A 12,982-nucleotide genomic window follows, 5' to 3' on the forward strand; every position below is an offset into this window, starting at 1 on the left:
CTTGTTCTAGACTTCCCAGCCCGGGGGAAACATCCTCCCCGCATCCAGTCTATCCAACCCAGTCAGAATTTTATACGTTTCAATGAGATCCCCTCTCATTCTTCTAAACTCGAGTGAATACAGGCCTAGTCGCCCCAATCTCTCCTCATACGACAGTCCTACCATCCCAGGAATCAGCCTGGTGAACCTTCGCTGCACTCCCCCTATGGCAAGTATATCCCTTCTTAGGTAAGGAGACCAAAACTGCACACAATACTCCAGATGCGAAGGCAACATAAGAGACAAGAAATATTTAGCTTGATCATTAGAGCAAAGGAAGTTAGAAGGTGATAGGGGTGTTCAAAATGTTGAAGGGTTTTGATAGGGCAGGTAGGTGAACCTTTGCGCTGGTTGGTGAGTCAGTAACTAGAGGGCGTAGCGTGGAGATCATCACCCAAAGAATGAAGGAAGAGGTTAAGGGAATTTTTTTAAGCAGGGGTTATTAGGACATGGAATGCCCTACCAGGAACAGTGGTGCAAGCAGAATCTATAATATCTTTCAAAAAAAGAAAGAAAGACTTGCATTTATATAGCACCTTTCACGACCACCAGACGTCCCAGTGCGTTTCACAACCAGCAAAGTACTTGTTTTGAAGTGTGGTCACTGTTATAATATAGGAAACACATTACATGTGCATATTTTAAAATTAAAATAATTAAGGTGGTATGAGGAAACGGTAAGGGGACAGTTCTCACAGACAGTCAGCACAGACACGACACACATGCACAGATCGATACATTTTTGGATATTAAGGGAATCGAGGGATATGGGGACAGTGCAGGAAAGTGGAGTTGAGGTCGAAAATCCGCCATGGTTTTATTGAATGGCGGAGCAGGCTCCAGGAGCCGAATGGCCGACTCCTGCTCCTTATTCTGATGATCTCAGACACAATGCAGCAATCGTCACCTTCTGTGCTGTAAAGCTCTATGATCGTACAAATGCAAGCCTTCCCTGATTACGTCACTGTCTGCGATAGGCAAAGCTGGGAGAGGAACAGTAATAGTTTGGAGGCTGCTAAGTCCATGTCCTAATGACTCTGGTATGAATCTTCCTTCAGACTTGACAATGTGCCTCCACGCCCTGAGGATTTTCGATTGGTATTATTGCAATGTACACTGATATCTAAAAAAAACGAGTGTGTTATAGAAGATCGGATACCAAGAACTCAAATTAGTAATGCCCTTGAGCGAGAATATGTGTGGATAATATTTGTGCACAGTTCCCCATGCAGGGAACTCCTTAGTCTGTGGTCTATGGAGTAAAGTCACCACAGAGTGCAACACAGGGCCAAATCCCCAGTGCTGCCAGCACACACAGCAAGCTATAGCTGGCTTCCGTAACACTATGTTAAGCAAAAAGAAGGAAAGACTTGCATTTATATAGCGCCTTTCACCACCACCGAACGTCCCAAAGCGCTTTACAGCCAATGAAGTACTTTTGGAGTGTAGTCACTGTTGTAATCTGGGAAACGCGGCAGCCAACTTGTGCACAGCAAGCTCCCACAAACAGCAAGTGATAATGACCAGATTATATGTTTTTTCAGTGATGTTGATTGAGGGATAAATATTGGCCGGGATACAGGGGATAACTCCGCTGCGCTGCTTTGAAATAGCGCCACGGGATCTTTTACATCCACCTGAGAGAGCACACGGGGCCACGGTTTAACGTCTCATCCGAACGATGGCACCTCCGACAGTGCGGCACTCCCTCAGCACTGCACTGGAGTATCAGCCTAGATTTTCTTTGTGCTCAAGTCCCTGGAGTGGGACTTGAACCCACAACTTTTTGACAGAGAGGCGAGTGTGCTGCCCACTAAGCTACGGCTGACATTGAAATAAGGGAGTGTCAGCCTGGATTTTTCTTGTGCTCAAGAGGAACAAGATCAGCTCGGGCTCCGAGCACATAATCGCCAACTGGTAACTCCTGCTGGAGAGTGGATGTAAGCTGAACACAGGATAGGGATAGAAGGTGCTGACGCCCTCCTTCGCCACAAAGCCTGCTGATGCTCACTGCCTGGGGGGGGTGTCACGCATTGGGCAGGCTGCTAGTGCTGCGGGATCCAACCCTATCATGGGTCAGTGTCTTCATAAGAGGAGGGGAGAAAGCTAGGGGAAGAAACAATTGCACATTCAAGAATTTCATGAATGGGGAGCACTGTCCAAAGTTCACAGTTTGCCTGGAGTGTAATTTCATTGTCACTTGAGACCGAATGTCTGTTCGCTGGATGAGTCTCACCACTAGTTTGAAAGCACGAGGCACAGCTACAAGGGAGGATTGAGAGATGCATGTAATTCACAAGTATCTTATTTTATAACAGTTAGGGTTATATCATAATCAAGGAAGGCAGTATACTAGAAGAGGTAGTATTAGAGTATGGGATTATAGAAAGAAACACTTGCATTTAAACAATACCTTTCACGACCTCAGGAGGTCTCAAAGCACTTTACAGCCAATGAAGTACTCCTTCGAAGTGCAGTCACTGTTGTAATGTGGGAAACGCAGCAGCCAATTTGCGCACAGCAAGCTCCCACAAACTGCAATGTGATAATGACCGGATAATCTGCTTTTTTAGTGATGGTGATTGAGGGATAAAACATTGGTCGGGACACCGGGGATAACACCACTGGTTCTGCTTCAAATAGAGCCGTACATCCACTCGAGAGGGGGCAGATGTCTCATCCGAAAGACGGCATCTCGGACAGTGCAGCACTCCCTCAGTGCTGCCCTGGAGTGTCAGCTGGATTACAGGCTCAAGTCTCTGGAGTGGGACGATGAACCCACAACCTGCTGACTCACGAGAGTCCTATCTTGAGACGAGAGTGCTACCAATGAAGCCATGGCTGACAGCCTATAGGTAGGCATGTTAACCAACTGAAGATGTTCAAGGGATCAGACTTTATTTTTCCTGAACATGCCATGGCTTATACTGATTCTGGTGAGTCCATTGCAGCATGTTCATAAGCATTATGTGTGCGCACTAGGTCTGTGTAGCAGAGCAAGTCTCCAGTCATCCTGGTTACCCTTGCCACGGGATAAAGGCCTAGCTCTGTCAAGCCCGTGTGGTGGCTGATGTGCAACGGTCACCACATGTTAAAAAAAATCCACGCACAGGCATCTTCCACCCCCTCAATTGGAGTTCAGGACTGGAACATCGGGTCCTTCATTGAAACATCTGTGAACTCATCACTTTTAGTGTGGAAGCAAGCCATCCTCGTTCGAGGGACCGCCTATGATGATGATGATGATCTATAGTATGGTAGATACAGAGTATAGAAACATAGAAAATAGGTGCTGGAGTAGGCCATTCGGCCCTTCGAGCCTGCACCACCGTTCAATATGATCATGGCTGATCATTTTTGCAACTTTAGTACCCCATTCCTGCTTTCTCGCCATACCCCATGATCCCTTTAGCCGTAAGGGCCACATCTAACTCCCTTTTGAATATATCTAACGAACTGGCCTCAACAGCTTTCTGTGGTAGAGAATTCCACAGGTTCACCATTCTCTGAGTGAAGAAGTTTCTCCTCATCTCAGTCCTAAATGGCTTACCCCTTATCCTTAGATTGTGACCCCTGGTTCTGGACTTCCCCAACATCGGGAACATTCTTCCTGCATCCATCCTGTCCAATCCCGTCAGAACTTTATATGTTTCTATGAGATCCCCTCTCATTCTTCTAAATTCCAGTGAATATATGTCATAGAAAAGTTATAGAATCTCCTCACAAGACTCCAGGCAAAGTTATTTTTTTACTTTAAATCAGCAAACTAGCAATCATGCTCTGTACCTATGTAAATTAATGTAAACAGCTTACGTGAAACTCCGACGGATGAGGCCGAATCACGTCAGGTTGAGCTGCTGCTGCTCTCTTTACGATTACTAACCATTCCGCCAGGACTTGGTGTCTGTCCTCAGTGCTTCCATTGGGAATTTTTAATATGAAACCGTGTGATATTAGCTTTAATTTCAATCTTTTATCTACTTCTTGATTGTGACACCACAGTGGGGAGCACTCTCGCCTCTGAGTCAGAAGGTTGTGGGTTCAAGTCCCACTCCAGAGACTTGAGCACATAAATCTAGGCTGACACACCCAGTGCAGTGCTGAGAGAGTGCTGCACTGTCAGAGGTGCCGTCTTTCGGATGAGACATTAAACCGAGGCCCCGTCTGCTCTCTCAGGTGGGTGTAAAAGATCCCATGGCACTATTTTGAAGAAGAGCAGGGGAGTTATCCCCGGTGTCCTGGGGCCAATATTTATCCCTCAATCAACATCACTAAAACAGATTATCTGGTCATTATCACATTGCTGTTTGTGGGAGCTTGCCGAGCGCAAATTGGCTGCTGCGTTTCCCACATTACAACAGTGACTGCACTCCAAAAGTACTTCATTGGCTGTAAAGAGCTTTGAGACTATATAAATCCAAATCTTTCTTTCCAAAGTTTGTCACTGGTAGCTGGGGCTTTGGTGAACACCTTTGAGCAGCATCTCTGATAATGCAGCACTCCCTAAATTTGGTACTAACTGACATTAATCCTGCACCCAAACTATTCTATACGCTTGCAAAAAATATTCACCCGTGACAGCATTTAAAAACAATAATCATTTTCGCATTGATGCATCCATGCCTTTGTTACCTCCAGACTTGACTATTCCAACTCACTCCTGGTCAGCCTCCCACATTATACCCTACGTAAACTTGAGGTGATCCCAAACTCGGCAGCCTGTGTCCTTACTCGCACCAAGCCCCGCTCACCCAGCACCCCTGTGCTCGCTGACCATGTCCTAACTCGCACCAAGCCCCGCTCACCCATCACCCCCTGTGCTCGCTGACCATGTCGTAACTCGCACCAAGCCCCGCTCACCCATCACCCCCTGTGCTCGCTGACCATGTCCTAACTCGTACCAAGCCCCGCTCACCCATCACCCGCTGTGCTCGCTGACCATGTCCTAACTCGCACCAAGCCCCGCTCACCCATCACCCCCTGTGCTCACTGACCATGTCCTTACTCGCACCAAGCCCTGCTCACCCATCACCCGCTGTGCTCGCTGGCCATGTCCTAACTCGCACCAAGCCCTGCTCACCCATCACCCCCTGTGCTCGCTGACCATGTCGTAACTCGCACCAAGCCCCGCTCACCCATCACCCCCTGTGCTCGCTGACCATGTCCTAACTCGTACCAAGCCCCGCTCACCCATCACCCCCTGTGCTCACTGACCATGTCCTTACTCGCACCAAGCCCTGCTCACCCATCACCCGCTGTGCTCGCTGGCCATGTCCTAACTCGCACCAAGCCCCGCTCACCCATCACCCCCTGTGCTCGCTGATCTACATTGGTTCCCGGTTAAGCAACAACTCGATTTCAAAATTCTCACCCTGTTTTCAAATCCCTCCATGGCCTCGCCCCTCCCTATCTCTGTAATCTCCTCCAGCCTCACAACCCCCCGAGATGTCTGCGCTCCTCTAATTCTGCCCTGCTGAGCATCCCTGATTATAATCGCTCAACCATCGGTGGCCGTGCCTTCTGTTGCCTGGTCCCCAAGCTCTGGAACTCCCTGCCTAAACCTCTCCGCCTCTCTACCTCACTTTCCTCCTTCAATACGCTCCTTAAAACCTACCTCTTTCCTGCGGTAATTTCTCCTTGTGCGGCTCGGTGTCAAATTTTTATCGCATAATACTCCTGTGAAGCAGCTTGGGACGTTTCACTACGTTAAAGGCGCTATATAAATACAAGTTGTTGTTGTTGTTGATAGGGTGAGATTCAGTAACTAGAGTGGGTGGAAGCTCGTATGGCCTGTAAAGACCGGTACAGATTAGTTGGGCCGAATGGCCTGTCTGTGCAATACAGTCTATGTAATAACCGTCGCCTCAAATTCTGAAGGATTGGGAATAATAATGATCCATTTGTGGTTTTGTTCTATTTTAGAGAGTTATTTTGCAATACTTGAGAATATCAGTGTGAATGCATTAGATGTAATAAGTAGATAGACTACTCTCAGTTTGACTTGATCGAGTCGGTTGGAGATTGTGTTTCTATGGCAATAATTGCACACGATCTGCTGGAAGGCAATAGGTAATTACCAAATATCGGGATAGCACAACAGTCTTCAATCTCACACTCTTTGGAAAAGGGTCACCTTACGGTTTAAAATGGACTGTGATTGCGAGAGACACATAATGCAGGGATTTCGAACTACACCTCGAAAAAAATACATGGCGTGAGAACTAAATATAAACATTTGTGAGACGATGATGTCTTTCAGCCCTGTGTAGAATTCTAGTTTCTATGGAAACAGTAGATGCAGATACCAGAAACCAAAATGGGTTTAATGTGCCGAAACCCAAGCTACCTTTTTTCAGCAATGCATGTTGGCTCGGATTGTGGATGAGCAATAAGCAAATGCTTTTTTAAAAAAATTTGTATTTAATTTTGTTGGGAGGGATTTTTGTTCAGAATCAGGTCGTGATCTCTGGTACAACCCACACTCCCCTTTACCAATGGAGACCATGAGAGTCACAACTGTGTGATTGCAGTGTAACAACATGGAACACAGGGCTGGATTCAGGGCCTGATGGGCCTGGGGCAAACTGATCCACATGAGCCCATAGTTCTGTTTGTTCACGTTCATTACTTAACGTATCTGATTCTGATTCTGAGTGTGGAAACATAGGATAGTATATTCAACACTGAAAGCATATATTCTGTATCAAGTAGGTATATATTCTGGTTCTGGTAACATTGCAATACTAGATTCCTTTACACATATGCAAATTTCTCTCAATAACATGTGAAATAAAACAGGCTAGCACATATTTTGTTCTGTATATCGGTACATTAGTGTATATAGTTACTTCTGTATATAGGTACTTCTGTATATCAGTACATTAGTGTATATAGGTACTTCTGTATATCAGTACATTAGTGTATTTAGGTACATTAATGTATATAGGTACATTAGTGTATATAGGTACATTAATGTATATAGATACATTAGTGTATATAGGTACATTAATGTATATAGGTACATTAGTGTATATAGGTACATTAATGTATATAGGTACATTAGTGTGTATAGGTACATTAATGTATATAGGTACATTAGTGTATATAGGTACATTAATGTATATAGGTACATTAGTGTGTATAGGTACATTAATGTATATAGGTACATTAGTGTATATAGGTACATTAATGTATATAGGTACATTAGTGTATATAGGTACAGCTACACCTTGTTGCTGGTCAGGCAGCAGTGAGTGGTGGCCATGAGCAGCGTGGCGGTGTACCACGGCAAGGTACAGCGCGAGCTGGTGCAGGAGGGTGATGGCAGCGAAGAAGGATGTCACCAAGATCCAGGTCGGTGATTGGAGCGTGGGCAGGTACAGCAGGAGCGGCGAGGTCGGGGCGAAGGAGCGGCGAGAGGCTGTAGAGGGACGTGATCGGGGCCCAGGGGAGGCACGAGTTCTGGGCCAGAACAGGCGAGGGCCCAGGGGCAGCAGAACTGCGATATGTGTGCGCACTGGGTCCGTGCAGCAGAACTGGTCTCCAGTCGTCTTCGTTAACCCTTGCCACTGGACCAAGACCTAGCTCTGTCAAGCCCGTGTGGTGGCTGGTGTACAACGGCCACCACACGTTAAAAAAAATCCACGCACAGGCATCTTCCACCCTTCAGGGTGTAGCTCAGGACCTGGAATATTAGGTCCTTCATTGAAACACCTGTGAACTCATCCTTTTTTGGCATGGAAGCAAATCATCCTCATTTAGAGTCACTGCCTATGATGATGATATAGGTACATTAGTGTATATAGGTACTTCAGTATATAGGTACATTAGTGTATACAGGTACTTCTGTATATCGGTATAAACAAGTGAGTCTATTTTCCTCGGCCTTGTTTCTCCTCTCTTATTGTCAATTCTATTCAGCCTATTTGGGAGGCCTTATATTTTTTTCCCTACATTTATTTGGTGGGCCTGGGACTGCAGCCCCATCTGCCCCGTGGATAGTCCGCCCCATGGTTAATCCACCCCGTGGTTAATCCCCTCCGCGGGTAATCCGCCCTGTGGTTAGTCCGCCCCGTGGGTAATCTGCCCCGTGGTTAATCCCCTCTGCGGGTAATCCGCCCCGCGGGTAATCCACCCCGTGGGTAATCCGCCCCGTGGTTAATCCACCTCGTGGGTAATCCGCCCCGTGGGTAATCCGCCCCACGGGTAATCTGCCCCGTGGTTAATCCCCTCTGCGGGTAATCCGCCCTGTGGTTAATCCGCCCCGTGGGTAATCCGCCCCACGGGTAATCCGCCCCGTGGTTAATCCACCCCATTCGGCCCATCGTGTCTGAGCCGGCCGACAAAGTGCTAGCCGACCTAATCCCACTTTCCAGCTCTTGGTCCGTATCTCTGTAGGTTACGGCACTTCAGGTGCATATCCAAGTACTTTTTAAATGAGGTGAGGGTTTCTGCCTCTACCATCATTTCAGGCAGTGAGCTCCAGACCCCCACCACCCTCTGGCTGAAGAAATGTCCTCTCAAATCCCCTATAAACCTCCTACCAATTACTTTAAATCCTGGTTGTTGACCCCTCTGCTGAGGGAAATAGGTCCTCCCTATCCACTTTATCCAGGCCCTCGAAATTTTATACACCTCAATAAGGTCGCCCCTCAGCCTCCTCTGTGCCAAAGAAAACCCCAGCCTATCCTATCTTTGGAAATATATATAACAAGGTATTTATAGAGAAAATATGTTAATAAAAATAACAAATAAATTGGTCCTCACTACAGATCTGTTCCATCCTATTCTCTCAGTCTGTTCAGGTTTTCTCTCCTCCTCTCTCTCTGAAGGTGCTGAATCTTGCTGAGATACGGCTTTGTGCAGAGTGTCCGCCCTCCAGTACCCCAGCTGCATTGTCATTCTTCATATGTAAATCCAATCGAGTTAGCATTGGCAGGCGATTTGATTACGAGATTATTCAGCGGCCAAACCCAAATCTACTCTCACCTGCCATCAATGCACGTGGTCCCCCCCAGATAACAATCCTGAAATGTCTCTCCGGCTCATGAAGGTGGTCACGAACGAGCTCCAGGAGATAACAATGACCACGAGGCACGTCACCCATCTACCTTTTGTACGTGGCGCTATTCTGCAACGCGCCCAATACACGTTCAACACGCGTTGAATGTTTGCAGCGAATTCCGCGTCCCAAACCGGCAACTTCCTCCAAAAGTCAATCCGCGAAAAGCAGGACCTGCTGACATTGAACCTCATTCTATGCCTTTGCACCTTATGCACATCTCCCCTCGTTCAGTTCGAATTCTCGTCTAAGCTGTCCAACTCCAATCATCTATCCACGCGGACGTAGGCCAGTTCCATCGCCATTTTAGATACTTCAATCAAATTACCCAAAACTACACTTTTCTCTCGGAGCCTTTTGATAATGAATGTTTTTTTACCTAGATATGAATCTAGTGGCCCTCCTCTAACCATTTCCAGGGCCTTTGCATCTCCAACCACATGAGGTGTCCAGGACTGAACACAGTGTTCTCGATGCGACCTAACCAAGGTTTGTACAAGGACAGAGTGGTGCTTCTTGTTCTATATTTGTAACAATGTACCACAACTGTATAGCAAGGGCTCTCTCTTCTCCCGTTTAGTTAGTGCTGAGTATTTTCCTCCAGCATTGCATTTACCCTGCAACTAACCATTTTCTTTCCCATTATGGACTGCATTTCCCTATTTGTGCTTTTACTAAAATAAAGACTTGCATTTATATAGCGCCTTTCACGACCACCAGACGTCCCAAAGCGATTTACAGCAATCAAAGCACTTTTTGAAGTGTAGTCACTGTTGTAATGTGGGAAAAGTGGCAGACAATTTGCGCACAGCAAGCTCCCACAAACAGCAATGTGATAATGACCAGATAATCTGTTTTTAGTGATGTTGATTGCTGAGACATTAAACTCAGGCCCCGTCTGCTCTCTCAGGTGGATGGAAAAGATTCCATGGCACTATTTCGAAGAAGAGCAGAGGAGTTATCCCCGGTGTCCTGGTCAATATTCATCCCTCGATCAACATCACAAAAAAACAAAGGTCCTCCACCAACCTGACCCCACCACACAGCACTGCCCCCCCGGGTCATCAAGAGCACGGCGCAGCCTTGGACAACGTAGACCACTTTCCATACCTCGGGAGCCTATTATCAGCAAGGGCAGACATCGATGACGAGGTTCAACACCGCCTCCAGTGCGCCCGCGCAGCCTTCGGCCGCCTGAGGAAGAGAGTGTTCGAGGATCAGGCCCTCAAATCTGGCACCAAGCTTATGGTCTACAGGGCTGTAGTGATACCCGCCCTCCTCTAGTCATTATCACTTTGCTGTTTGTGGGAGCTTGCTGTGTGCAAATTGGCTGCCGCGTTTCCCACATTACAACAGTGACTACACTCCAAAAGTACCTCATTGGTTGTATAGCGCTTTGAGACGTCCGGTGGTCATGAAAGGCGCTATATAAACCCAAGTCTTTCTTCTTTACAGTGTTAGAACGCGGTTACAAATTTGTGGTTTGCTTTCTATATTTTATATTTTATGTTCCGCGCCCCTGATCACTCACATAAGAGGACCCTGGGTTAATATCTAATAATCTAATAGTGTAAAGTGGGGTGTAACAATGAAACCCCATCTGTAATACAAACTGGATATTGTGATCCTCCACTTGTGTTCTGGTACGTTCCTCCAATTAACTGGAAGGAGGTCCAGTACAAATTTCACCTTCCCAAGGACAATTAGGGATGGGCAATAAATGCTGGCAATGTCCACATACCAGGAACAAATAAATACAATTGTTCAGCTGCTTTATTTTACATTCAGTACGTGACCGTACCGAGCAACAGGTGACAAAGCTCGCCTTACATCAATTTGATTTTGAACCCTCATTGGAAAGAAAGAAAGAAAGACTTGCATTTATATAGCACCTTTCACAACCACCAGATGTCTCAAAGCGCTTTACAGCCAATGAAGTAGTGCCATAGGATCTTTTACATCCAATTGAGAGAGCAGACAGGGGGCCTCGGTTAACTTCTCATCCTAAAGACGGCCCCTCTGACAATGCAGCACTCCCTCAGCACTGCACTGGAGAGTCAGCCTGGATTAATGTGCTGAAGTCCCTGGAGTGGGACTTGAACCCACAACCTTCTGACTCAGAGGTGAGAGTGCTGCCCACTGAGCCACAGCTGACACATGAGAAAAATATTTAAATAAGAAAAATATTGCAAAAAATGTTGTCTTTTTAGATGCCAGTTTTACTAAATATGATAGGTTTATTCTGATATGGCCAGTCTGCAGAATCTGTGCTACACAGCCTAGTGGCTGAAGACCAACAGAAAAATAACTTCCAATTTTCAGTATTTGCCATTTTCTTGTTTAGTGATCCCAATAATCATTGTCACACTTATGGGATGCTAAGTAGAACATTTAATTATTACGATAATGGCGAATAATTTTGACAGCAGTTCAAAAGGGGCTGCATCAGATCAGCCACGCACCCAATCTTCCTTCCCATTGAAATCAGTCTAATACACAAATCTCAAATTAATTCATAATATATTCTATTCTGAATAACTCGATATGGCTTCACTCAGGTGTATACAGTTCTCGGTGTCAAACTCTTGCTCCATTCATGACAGAAGGCCCACTCTGGGCAAATCTGATTGGTGGTATATTGGTATGGTTGTAAGATGCTTCCAGCCATATTTTATCAAAGTAGAGAGGTTCCGCACCATTGTGACTGTCAGACACATTCTTTATTTCCTTCTCAAAGCCGTCTGTATAGCTGTCTTATCGAAACGTATAAGATTATGAGGGGGCTTGACAGGGTGGATGCAGAGATGATGTTTCCACTGGTGGTGGAGACTAGAACTAGAGGGCGTGATCTTAGAATAAGGGGCCGCCTATTTAGAACTGAGATGAGGAGAAATTTCTTCTTTTAGAGGGTTGTAAATCTGTGGAATTCACTGCCTCAGAGAGCTGTGGAAGCTGGGACATTGTATACATTTAAGACAGAAATAGACAGTTTCTTAAACAATAAGGGGATAAGGGGTTATGGGGAGCGGGCGGGGAAGTGGAGCTGAGTCCTTGATCAGATCAGCCATGATCGTATTAAATGGCGGAGTAGGCTCGAGGGGCTGTATGGCCTACTCCTGCTCCTATTTCTTATGTTCTTATGTAATTATAAGTAGAAAAAGGATATATAAAAACAACAACTTGTATTTATATAGCACCTTTAATGTAATAAAACGTCCTAAGGCTCTTCACAAGAGCGAAAAGTAAAAGAAAGACTTGCATTTATATAGCGCCTTTCACGCCCACCAGACGTCTCAAAGCGCTTTACAGCCAATGAAGTACTTTTGTAGTCACTGTTGTAATGTGGGAAACGTGGCAGCCAATTTGCCCACAAACAGCAAAGACCAGATAATCTGTTTTAGTTATATTGATTGAGGGATACATATTGGTCAGGACACTGGGGATAACTCTCCTGCTCTTCTTCGAAATAATGTCAATGGAATCTTTTACGTCCACCCGAGAGAGCAGACAGGGCCTCGGTTTAATGTCTCATCTGAAAGATGGCACCTCCGACAGTGCAGCATTCCCTCAGCACGGCACTGGAGTATCAGCCTAGATTTATGTGCTCAAGGCATGTACAGCAGATACCTCAAGTCGCTGGAGAAATACCACCAACGATGTCTCCGCAAGATCCTACAAATCCCCTGGGAGGACAGACACATCAAAATCAGTGTCCTCGACCAGGCCAACATCCCCAGCATTGAAGCACTGACCACACTTGATCAGCTCCGCTGGGCAGGCCACGTTGTTCGTATGCCAGACACGAGACTCCCAAAGCAAGCGCTCTACTCGGAACTCCTTCACGGCAAACGAGCCAGAGGTGGACAGAGGAAACGTTACAAG

The sequence above is a fragment of the Pristiophorus japonicus genome, chromosome 14 (assembly GCF_044704955.1).
Source record: "Pristiophorus japonicus isolate sPriJap1 chromosome 14, sPriJap1.hap1, whole genome shotgun sequence".
In the NCBI taxonomy this organism is placed as follows: Eukaryota; Metazoa; Chordata; class Chondrichthyes; family Pristiophoridae; genus Pristiophorus; species Pristiophorus japonicus.